The sequence below is a fragment of the Vombatus ursinus genome, unplaced genomic scaffold, assembly GCF_900497805.2.
Source record: "Vombatus ursinus unplaced genomic scaffold, bare-nosed wombat genome assembly UNPS02014818.1, whole genome shotgun sequence".
Classification (NCBI taxonomy): domain Eukaryota; kingdom Metazoa; phylum Chordata; class Mammalia; order Diprotodontia; family Vombatidae; genus Vombatus; species Vombatus ursinus.
The window spans coordinates 18,411,302-18,422,964 of NW_020954596.1; positions in this window are offsets into that span (position 1 = coordinate 18,411,302).

Consider the following 11,663-nt stretch of genomic DNA (forward strand, 5'->3'; position numbering starts at 1 on the left):
GGGGGGGGGGGTCGGCGCAGCCGGCTCTGCCCCCGATCTGCTACTGGTGCAGCCAAGGCAGCGAGCGCTCCCTCGGGACGTAGCGCCTCAGTGCCCGCAGCGGTACGCGGGGGCCACGAGAGGCCTGAGGAGGGGGGAGACGGGCAGGTGGGAGGAGGCTAGTAGCGGGGTGGGAAGCAAAAGCGGGGGGGCGGTGCTCCTGTACTCAGCCTGCCTCGCGCCCGGCGCTCCTAGGCAGCGCTGCGCTAACACTCAGCCATGGAAGAAAGGAGGCTGCGTTGGCAAGGACGCGCCCTGCACCTAGCCGTCGCCTGTGTGGCTGAGGGTATGCGGGCGCTTTGGAAAGAAAAGGGGCGCGCAGTTGGCTTGAATCAAGTAGGCTGGAGGAGGGCTCAGTCGGGCCACGGCAGGGTCTAGCTGTTACCCCATCATCACCCGCCCCTCCCAGGCTCCTTTGCCCAATGCCAGAGAGACTACGGCAGGCGGTATAGGGGGCTTCAGGGCGCAGGGGGTCGCAAACCCCTAAATCTGCCCGGGCTGCAGAGCATGCCCAGATACACAGAGCAGGTCTTCGGCCACCGGCTTCTGAGCCTTCGAAAGGGTCAACGCACCCTTCGTTAGAGGCAACGATTCTAACCAGTGCAAATAATAAACGCAGGGTGAGCTGGTAGGGCTGGAGGTGAATAATAAATAAAAAGTCACCGGCTCGTACCTTACCCATGCGGCCCACACCTCCCACCCTCATCTCCCACTCCTCCTCCACGCGCGCGCGCGCACACACACACACACACACACACACACACACACACACACACACACGCCTGAGTTTTCTTGAGCTTGTGAACCAGCCAACCCCTAGCTGTATTTGCAAATAGGCGAATTGTCAAGCATAAGAGGCAGATGGGACAATAGGTACCTGCCTCTAGTTAGGTCCAGGCATCCAGAAACGAAGCCTGTGCGACTTCATACCTCTAGCCCAGCCATACCATTGCTAATCTCCCCATCCCTGAAACTGAATCTCCTTCCCCTTCCAAAAAATAACCCACACTCTCCCCCACCCCTGAAAAAAATAACCATAGGAATAGTGTTTAACGCTTTCTCGACATAGAATTTAGAGCTGGAAGGGACTTTAGAGATCCAACTCCTTTATGTTACAGATGGAGAAACTGAGGCAGGCTCAGAAAGGTGAAGTGAGATGTCTAAGGTCAGTAATTAGCACCAGAACAAGTAACTGAATGCAGGTACCAGGGGAGTCTAAATCCGTCGATCTTTCCTCCTCTACCTCGCTCTGTAAGGCAGATCAGCCCTGTATAGTGAGAAGTATACTGAACACACAGTTGGGAGACGTGGATCCCAATCCTGACAGTCTACTTAACTCCATGTGTGACCATAATAAAATTAACTTGCATTTATATAGCTAGCTTTATTCATTTTATACTCACAAAGACCTTGTGAGATAGATGGCATCATTGTTCCCATTTTGCTGATGAAGAAACTGAGGGTGAGAAGGGTTTGAAGACTTGCCCAGAGTCACACAGCTAGTTAAGTGTTTGAGGTCAAATTTCAACTCTGCTGTTCCTGACTTCAGGTCCAACACTATCCACTGGGCCACCTTACAGCCTCATTTAACTTCTGGCCACCTTATCAGGATTGAGGATAGTAATACCTCTGCTCTCTACCCTGAGGGCTGTAGGTATAGACGCCAAAAAGGAAAAACCCAGAACTTTCCCACCTGGCCAAATCTCTGGCATTCCCCTGAGGCTATAATCCCATCAACTGGCCTTTCTTTGTGGCTATGCCCAATCTGTTACCCTTAATCTAGCCTAGACCACCCTATGTCCCCCAGCCACTTCCCACTCTTCATCCTATCTAGGCTCCATTCTCCCTTGGCCACCCCTATTACCTCATAGACTACTTGGCCACTCCTAGATCCCTCCCTTAGTCTTTCTGTGTATATAAGGTCCATCTTGTCTCCATTAAGATGCTCTGATTCTTATAATCTAGTCACTGCTCAGATTTTTACAATCTAGCCAAGATGCTCAGATTCTTTAAGACTCTGGCTAATATGGCAGATCTTTAATAAACCTTGTTTTTGGCTGAAAGAAGGCATGGGTGGAATTCTTTGGGGGAGGACCCGAGTTTTGTGATTTTGGGATTCCAGCACCCCTCACCTCTAGACCTCATCACCTGGAGTCTAAATCCATCCATCTTTCCTCTTCCACTTCACTCTGTAAAGCAGATCAGCCCTGCGTAGTGAGAAGTTGAACACACAGTTGGGAGTCATGGATTCCAATCCCGACAGGATACTTATTCCATATGTGGCCATAATTTAAAAATTGCAAATCAGAAAGTTGTCAATTTATGTCTTGTTTGTACATGGTTGCTTGTGCGTTGTTTCTCCCATTAAACTGAGTTCCTTGAGAGCAGGGTTGTCTTTTGCCTTTCTTTGTATCTCTAGGGGTAGGCCCTTAGAAAGTGCTTAATAAATGCTAGTTGACTGAGTGACTGATTAGAGAATTGCCTCGGGGCATTGCAAAGAATTGGGAGGAAACTGAAACTACTGAACAACAGCATTTCAAGGTTAAATGACTTGCCTAGATTCATACAGTAAATAGAGATCAGAAGCAAGATTTCAGCCCAGGTCTCCCTGACTCAAAGAGTGGCCCTTGATTCACTGTGGCTCTCACATTGCCTCCATTATACACAATTTATTGTTGTTGTTCAGTCATTTTTCAGTTGTGTCTGACTCTTTGTAGCCCTGTTTGGGGTTTTCTTGGCAAAGGTACTGGAGTCATTTGCCATTTCCTTCTCCAGCTCATTTTACAGATGAGGAAACTGAGCTAAACAGGGTTAAGTGACTTGCCCAGGGTCTGGGGTGGAGCCAAGATGGCGGAGTAAATTTAGCAGTAACTTGCTTGGGCTCTCCCCCAAACACCTCCAAATACCTGTAAAAAATGGCTCTAAACAAATTCTAAAGCAGCAGAACCCACAAAAAGACAGAGTGAAACACATTTCCAGCCCAAGACAATCTGGATGGTTGATCAGAAAAGGATATCACACCGACTGGGAAAGGAGAGCAGTTTGACGTGGGTACGCAGGCCGCAGTGATCCTAGAGTGGGCCTCAGAGGACTGAATCACAGGCAGTTGTGGTGGTTTCGAGACTTCTCAACCCATGGATGCCAAAGACAACTAGAAGGTCAGTAGGAAAAGTCTGTGACTGCTGTGAGAGAGAAGTGCAGGGTCCCAGCCCCAGTCCCCATGCGGCCCTGGGGTGGCAGCTGCCTCTGGAGCTTCCAGCCCACAGACTGAGGGGGAATCAAGTGGCTTATCACAGAGGGATTGCAGGGATCTCTTTGCTGGTGCAGGATTCTCTTGCTTTGCCATACTTGGATCCGGGTCACAGTTCTGGGTGGCAGTCCTGGGGTGAGGAGGAGCATTGGCATGGTGGAGCTTGTAGTGGCTGTGAAGAGGAAACCCTCCTCACAGTTCCAAGACAGAAAAGAGTGTTTGTGGTCACTCATAGACCAGAGCACAGGCCAGGAAAGGAGTAAACACCTCGCCCTTGATCATAGCCCCTCTGAAGAACTGACAATTTACAGGTCCCTAGAAGTATCTCTGGAAACAGCTGCACAAAAACCCCAAAGCTTGGAATAGTGCGTTCTCCACACTGGAAGCAGACTCCTACCTTAACAAAGAGTCTATAACTAACTCAAGTAATTGTCTGGGATCATGAGCAAGCAGCACAAAAAGAGTCAGACTATAGAATCTTACTTTGGTGACAAAGAAGATCAAAACATACAACCAGAAGAAGATAACAAAGTCAAAGCTCCTACATCCAAAGCCTCCAAGAAAAATATGAATCAGTCCCAGGCCTTGGAAGAGCTCAAAAGGGATTTTGAGAAGCAAGTAAGAGAAGTAGAGGAAAAACTGGGAAGAGAAATGAGAGTGATGCAAGAAAATCATGGAAAGCAAGTCAACAGCTTGCTAAAGGAAACCCCCCAAAAAATACTGAAGAAAATAATACCTTAAAAAACAGCCTAACCCAAATGGCAAAAGAGGTCCAAAAAGCCAATGAGGAGAAGAAAGCCTTAAAAAGAAAAACTGGCCAAATGGAAAAGGAAGTCCAAAAGCTTACTGAAGAAAATACTTCCTTAAAAATTAGAATGGAGCAATTGGAAGCTAGTGACTTTATCAGAAATCAAGACACTGTAAAACAAATTCAAAAGAATGAAAAAATAGAAAACAATGTGAAATATCTCATTGGAAAAACAACTGACCTGGAAAATAGATCCAGGAGAGATAATTTTAAAATTACTGGACTATCTGAAAGCCGTGATCAAAAAAGAGCCTAGACATCATCTTTCAAGAAATTATCAAGGAAAACTGCCCTGATATTTTAGAACCAGAGGGCAAAATAGAAATGGAAAGAACCCACCAGTCACCTCCTGAAAGAGATCCATGAAGGAAAACTCCTAGGAGTTCCCAAGTCAAGGAGAAAATATTGCAAGCAGCCAGAAAGAAACAATTCAAGTATTGTGGAAACACAATCAGGATAACACAAGATTTAGCAGCTTCTACATTAAGGGATTGCAGGACTTGGAAAATAATATTCCGGAGGGCAAAGGAGATAGGATTACAATCAAGAATCACCTACCCAGACAAACTGAGCATAATCTTTCAGGGGGAAAAAATGGACATTCAGTGAAATAAAGGACTTTCAAGCATTCCTGATGAAAAGACCAGAGCTGAATAGAACATTTGACTTTCAGATACAAGACTCAAGAGAAACAGGAAAGAGAAATCAAAAGAGACTTATTAAGGTTGAACTGTTTGCATTCTATATGGAAAGATATTTGTAACTCATGAGTCTTTTGTCAGTATTAGAGTAGTTAGAGGGAAAAAAATTATATGTATGTAGATAGATAGATAGATAGATAGATAGATAGATAGATAGATAGATAGATAGATAGATAGAAGGCACAGGGTGAGTTGAAGATGAAGGGATGGTATCTGGAGAATAAAATTAAGGGGTGAGAGAGGATTATACAGAGAGAAGGAGAAAGGGAGATGTAGAATGGGGTAAATTATCCCACATAAAACAGACAAGAAAAGGCTTTCACAGTGGAGGGGAAATGGGAGAAGGTGAGAGGGAATGAGTAAATCTTATTCTCATCAGATTTGGCTTAAGGAGAGAATAACGTAGAATAACATACTCAATTGGGTATGGAAATCTATCTTACCCTACAGGAAAATAGGGGGGAAGGGGATAAGAGAGCAGGAGGATGATAGAGGGGAGGGCAGATTAGGGGAGGGGGTAATAGAAGCAAACATTTCTAAGGAGGGACAGGGTCAAAAGAGAGAAGAGAATAAATGGTGGGTGAGATAGGATTAAGGGAAATATACTTAATTTTTCACAACATGACTACTATGGAAGTGTTTTGCATGAATACACGTGTATAACTTGTATCAAGTTGCTTGCCTTTTCAATGAGGGTGGGTGGAGAGGGAGGAAGGGAGAAAATTTGGAACCCAAAGTTTTAAAAACAAAAATTTAAAAAAATTGTTTTCACTTGCAACTAGAAAATAAGATATAATGGAAATGGGGTATAGAAATCTATCCTGCCCTACAGGGAAATCGAAGGGGAGGGTATTAGAGAAGGGGAGGAGAGATAGAAGGGAGGGCAGATTAGGAGAAAGGTTATTCAGAATGCATGCCATCTTGGGATCGGGGGAGGGATGAGATGGGGAGAAAATTTGGAATTCAAAACCTTGAGGAAGTGAATATTGAAAACTAAAAATAAATAAATTAATTTAAAAAAAAAAGTGTCTGAGGCCAGATTTGAACTCAGGGAGATGAGTCTTCCTGACTCCAGGTCCAGCACTCTTCTTTACTGTATCAACATGTGATAAAATATAGGTGTTAGAGAAGCAAAACTAAGTCTTATGTGAAGCCTGAGGTCATTACTGACAGTTCGGCAAAGGCTTTTTTTTCCCCCTTTTTTTCTTTTCTTTTTATTAGTTTCTTTTGATTTATCAACAATCACTTCCATAAGCTTTTCAGTTTAAAATTTTTGTCCCCCTCCCTTCCCCCCTCCCTCTCCAAGACAGCAAGCAATCTGATATAGGCTATATATACATTCCTATTAAACATATTTTCACATTAGTGATGTTGTAAGGAAGAATTAGAACTAATAGGAGGAACCACCAGAAAGAGGAAACAAAATAAAACGGAAGAAAAAAACAGCAAATAGTATGCTTCAATCTGTATTCAAATTCCATAGTTCTTTCTTTGGATATGTATAGCATTTTCCATTATGAGACCTTTGGAGATGTCTTCGATCCTTGCATTGCTGAGAAGGGCTAAGTCTATCAATGTTAGTCATCTCTCAACGTGATTGTTAACTATGTACAACGTTCTCCTGGCTCTGCTCACTTCACTCAGCATCAGACCATACCAGTCTTTCCAAGTTTTTCTGAAGCCTTAGGCAAAGGCTTTTTGAAGGAGGTCGCTCTGTAAGTTTGGTTTTAAAAACTGAGTTGGAAAGGTGGAAGAGTTCAGCTCAGCCTTACTAGGTCGGGCTTTGGAGGAAATACAGTGAGAGCCTTGGGGACACCAGGCTCCATGAAGTTCTTAATTGTGAACTTTCAATGGCATGGTTGAGGGATAAAGGAAAGAAAGTGGCAAGGAGAAGAGGGCACAAGAGATGGAAGACTGGCACTGGGTCTTTGCTTCGCAAGGGCTTTAGACTAGGGATCTCCTTATCTAGAGCAGCCATGAAACCCAAGGCAACCAGTAGCATCCCCTCTGCTCAGTCTGGACAGTGATAGCTGACATTTGATAGGTGTGTGTGTGTGTGTGTGTGTGTGTGTGTGTGTGTATACATACATATACACATACACACACATACATACATACATATATACATATGCTATAAAATATATACACACATCATATAAAACATAGTATATACAAATGTGTATATATGTGTGTTTATGTATAGATCTATATATTCACATAGATGTATATGTATATACTTACATAATTTCCATATGTTGTATCCCCCTTTAGAAAATGATCTCCTTTAGAGCAGATACTGTCTTATTTGTCCATATGTATCCCCCGCACAGTGCTTTTTACATAGTAAGTGCTTAATAAATGCTTTATTCATTTATTCTTCTGTGGGTATGGCATATGGGGTATGTGGAGTAGTTAGGTGGTTCAGTAGATGGAGTCAGGAAGACTCATCTTCCTGAGTTCAAATCTGGCTTCAGACACTTCCTAGCTGTGTGAACCTGGGCAAGTCATTTAACCTTGTTTGCCTCAGTTTCCTTGTCTGTTAAATGAGCTGGAGAAGGAAATGGCAAAGTACTCCAGTATCTTTGCCAAGAAAAACATGCAAAACGGGGTCACGAGGAGGCAGACATGACTGAACAACAACAGCAACAATATATTACATACCTGTAGTTTTATCCATGTTGGAAGCTCCCGGTGAGTAATATCCTCTCCCAGTGCAGATTGGTACCTTCTCTCCCACTTAAGATCTTAGATTTAGAAGTGGCCTGGGCCACTGGGAAGTTAGATAAAGTGTCAGGGGAGGAATTGACTCTGACAATCTAGGTTAAGAGTCAAAAAGGGTTTTATCATTGATCCTGGAGGGGATGGGGAGCCACTGGAGTTCCTGAATGGGGTAGGGGGTGTCATGGTCGGATCTGCATTGCAGGAAGTTCAATTTTTCAGTCGAGTAGAAGGTGGCTTTAAAGAGGGAAGGGGCTTGAGGTGGGTAGGCTGGTTATTGCAATAGTCTAGGCATCAGGTAATGGAGGCCTGCACTAGGGTGTCCCAGGTATAATAAGCTATAAGCTTTAGTACCTCGGAACTGTACTAAGACTTTTCAGATACTCTATGTAATTGTAAGCTATTACCATCAGAGGTTAGAATGGAAAGGACATTGAGGGGAAAAAAATCTAGCTCAGGTCTCTTGTTTTATTGATGGGGAAACATAGTCCAGGGTCACCAAACTTCTGTTGAGTTGTTTCTGATACTCTGTGACTCCAGTTGGAGTTTTCTTGGCAGACATACTGGAATGGTTTGCCATTTTCTTCTACAGCTCATTTTTATAGATGAGGAAATTGAGGCAAACAGGGTTGAGTGACTTGCCCAGGGTCACACAGCTAGGAAGTGTCCAAGGCTGGATTTGAACTCAGGAAGATGAGTCTTCCTGACTCCAGGCCTGACCCTTTATCCACTACCACACCTCGCTGCTCCTGTTCTCCTCCCACTTTTTCCTCCCTGCAAACAATTCTTGTATGATTTGGTTTCCATCCTTCACCATCCCCGGTCGTCCTCACCACTAGACGCACTTCAGCTTGCCCTCAAACCTAAAATGTGTTACCTATAACTGAACTTAACACTTCATATGTGATCTGAGACTGATGTTCTTTCATTCAGGACTATTGGGGAATACCTGACCTGAAGGTTTTGTGATTTCCTCAGCATGGGGAAATATGTTATGTCACTCTATCTAAGAACACATTTAACTTTTTGGCTGTTAGGTCACACTATTGATTCAGGTTTGGCTTCTGGCTCACGTAAAAAAACATACACACTTTTCCCCATGACCGATATATTGTCCAGCCATACCTGTACTTCTACAGTTGATTTTAATCTTTACATTAAATGTCATCTTATTAGATTACCTTATTACCTTGTCAAGATTCTTTGGGAATCCATTCCTGTTTTCCAGTGCATTTTCTCTGTCTCAACTTTGTACAAATTTGATAAGCGTGCTATCTCCCTCCATCTGAGTTCCCCAAATGAGAACCCAAATTAGTTCTTCATTTCCCAAAACAGGGACCTGTGGGACTTTAATGTTTGAGGATTAAGACTAAGTAAGGATTTACATCTGTCTTTCTCACTTCTCTGGAAACCTCAGATCCCCTGAGAGGATCCCCTGCCTCTCTACTAGCAGAATTTTGCCCCTATTCAGGATGCCAAAGCACCAGTCAACAAACCATTGGATTTGGGATGAATGATAAAAAGCTGTAGTCTCATTGAGAAGGGGTTTGGTGTGGAGATGCCATACGCAGTTGGCTTTCTTCTTGTTTGCACTTATTCAGTTCCATCTAAGTAGGGATGGGGCAGAGGAGAAGACAGACAGACAGACAAACAGAGAGGCAGACAGAAAGAGAGAGAGAGAGAGAGAGAGAGAGAGAGAGAGAGCACGTTTAGTGAGTACTTACTATGTGCCAGGTATTATGCTAAATGCACAATAAAATAGAACTATGCAAATAAAATAAAAGATGCAAATAAAACAAAAGTATGCTAGATAGCTCCTGCCCTCAAGGAGCTTATATTCTGAAAGGGGAACTGAACACATATAGGGGGCATTGGACAACAGACAGAAGGAAGTTTACACACATGGTGTCATGGCTGGACATGCATGGGAAGGTCTGCAGAAATCTAGAACCTACTAAGGCCCAAACTGGTCTATTAAGGCTTGAAGTGATTTTTCAGAGGATAGGTCAAATTTTCTGGTGAGTTGAGTTGAAGTGATAGCCTGAGTAGAGAAAGAAGGGCTTGAAATATCTGGGAAGGGGATGTAGGAGTGGGAAATGAGAAACTGCAACAGTTGAAACAACACTCATTCACTTAACAAGCATTCATTTATATGATCATATTAACTTAAGGCCTAACAGAAACTTAGATCTATTCTTGTCCAACCCTCTTGCTTTATAGATAAGAAGACCAAGACTGAGAAGGAAAAGCCCTCATCCAAGATGACATATGGAGCTGGTGTGTGCCAGGAATTGTCTTTAGTCCTCATTGTCATGACTGATGAAGTCTTTGTTCTGGCACTGATGATATCTTCCTAGACAAAGTGTACTGTCCTCCTTAGCTGTTCATGGATGAGTCCTTTGATGTTACGTTGAAGTTATCTATTTGCAAAAGGTGGAAAGATGCTCATTAATATCATGTTTGAGAATGGTTGATGGAGTTATGGCTTAGCTGTACATGTGAGCCATCCCCTCTTAGACCCGACTTTTAAAAGGGAGAACACATTAGTCAAAGAGAACAAGACAAGGAAGACACATACAAGAGGGGAGCTACACACAAGGAGTTGGGCATGGTCCCCTGGAAGTCAAGTCCACACATCTGTGAGGCTCCTTGGAGGACCTACCCAATCCTAGGAAAAGAAAGAAGCACATGGCTCCAGGGACATCACTGGCTGGGGGCTGGGGGCTGGGGCTGGAAGTAGTGGTGAGTGGAGAGGGTCTCCTAGAATATGATGATGAGAATGGCAGAAATGGGAGCAGGCAGCAGTGAAATAGCAATGATAAAAAAAAAAGCAGTAGAGATTCCTGTATAAGCAGAGTAATCTTGGGGTGGAGCCTCCTGGACACAGACGAAGGCCTCCTGGTGCTGCATCAAGTATAATCTGAAAAGCAGCAGGGACGCGGAGTCACAATACAAAAGCACACACTTGGAACTTGGCCTCCACTAGTTTTCTTAGTCATATAAAATGTTTGGGTCGACAGGGACTGACTTTCTTGACATCGCCAGCTCTTTCTCCTAGTGGGAAGGCTTCAACCACAAAATGGTGCCAAGAGTCTAGAGAGATGTAAAGGTCCCTGGGGGAAATGGGCAATCACTACAGGGTGAGTTAATTGACTCTCAAAGCAACCCCAAATGTTTCCCCTTTCTGGAAATATCATTGAAAGATTTGGGGCCGCTAGATGGTGCAGTGGATAGAGTGCCAGGTCTGAAGTCAGAGAGATTCATCTTCAGGAGTTCAAATCTGCCTTCAGATGTTTGCTGGCTGTATGACCCTAGGCAAGTCACTTCACCCTGTTTGCCTCAGTTTACTCATTTGTAAAATGAGCTGGAGAAGGAAATGGCAAATCACTCCAATATCTTTATCTAGAAAACCCCAAATGGGGTCACAAAGAGTCAGACACTACTGAAATGATGCAACAACAACAATATCATTGAAAGATTAGTGATTCCCCAGTGCACCCCCTTTGTGGGTATCCTCTACCCTAAGTCAGTGATATGAGTATGGAAGACATTGTAGATCCCTAGGAAGGGTGGAGGCTCATCAGAGAGGAAGAGAGAGCTGTCCTGACTGTTTATGGTTTTGGTATGAGTCCTTTCTATTTTGCATAACTTTCCAATAAAATAAGAACATTGGTGGATGGGAGGAACAAAGAGCATTTCTGTAGTTTTGGGAAGATGGCACTCAAAATATTACAATGAAATGTCCAGACATGGGGATCTGCCACTTGGAATTTATAGATCCTGGCTTTAGGAGTTTGGAAGAAGATAAATGAGCTACCAATTTACTAAAGAAGATGTACCTGGAACTTAAAATAGGGGTTTTAAAATTGGGTCTTTCTGAACACGGGTGGAGGAGGTATGCAGTCTCTTCCTACTGGGCTGCACTTTCTCCCTACTATAGTCCAGAGGCAACCCTAACAAGGAGTCTATACTCTCCATTCAGATCCTTCTCCCTTACCTAGACCCAAATCTGGGTCCTATTTATCACAGCTCGATTCTCCCAAGGGCCCATTTCCCCTCATCCCAACCCAGGGAAGTGTGCTAGGGATAGATTCTGTGTATGTGTGTGTGTGTGTGTGTGTGTGTGTGTGTGTGTGTGTGTGTGTGT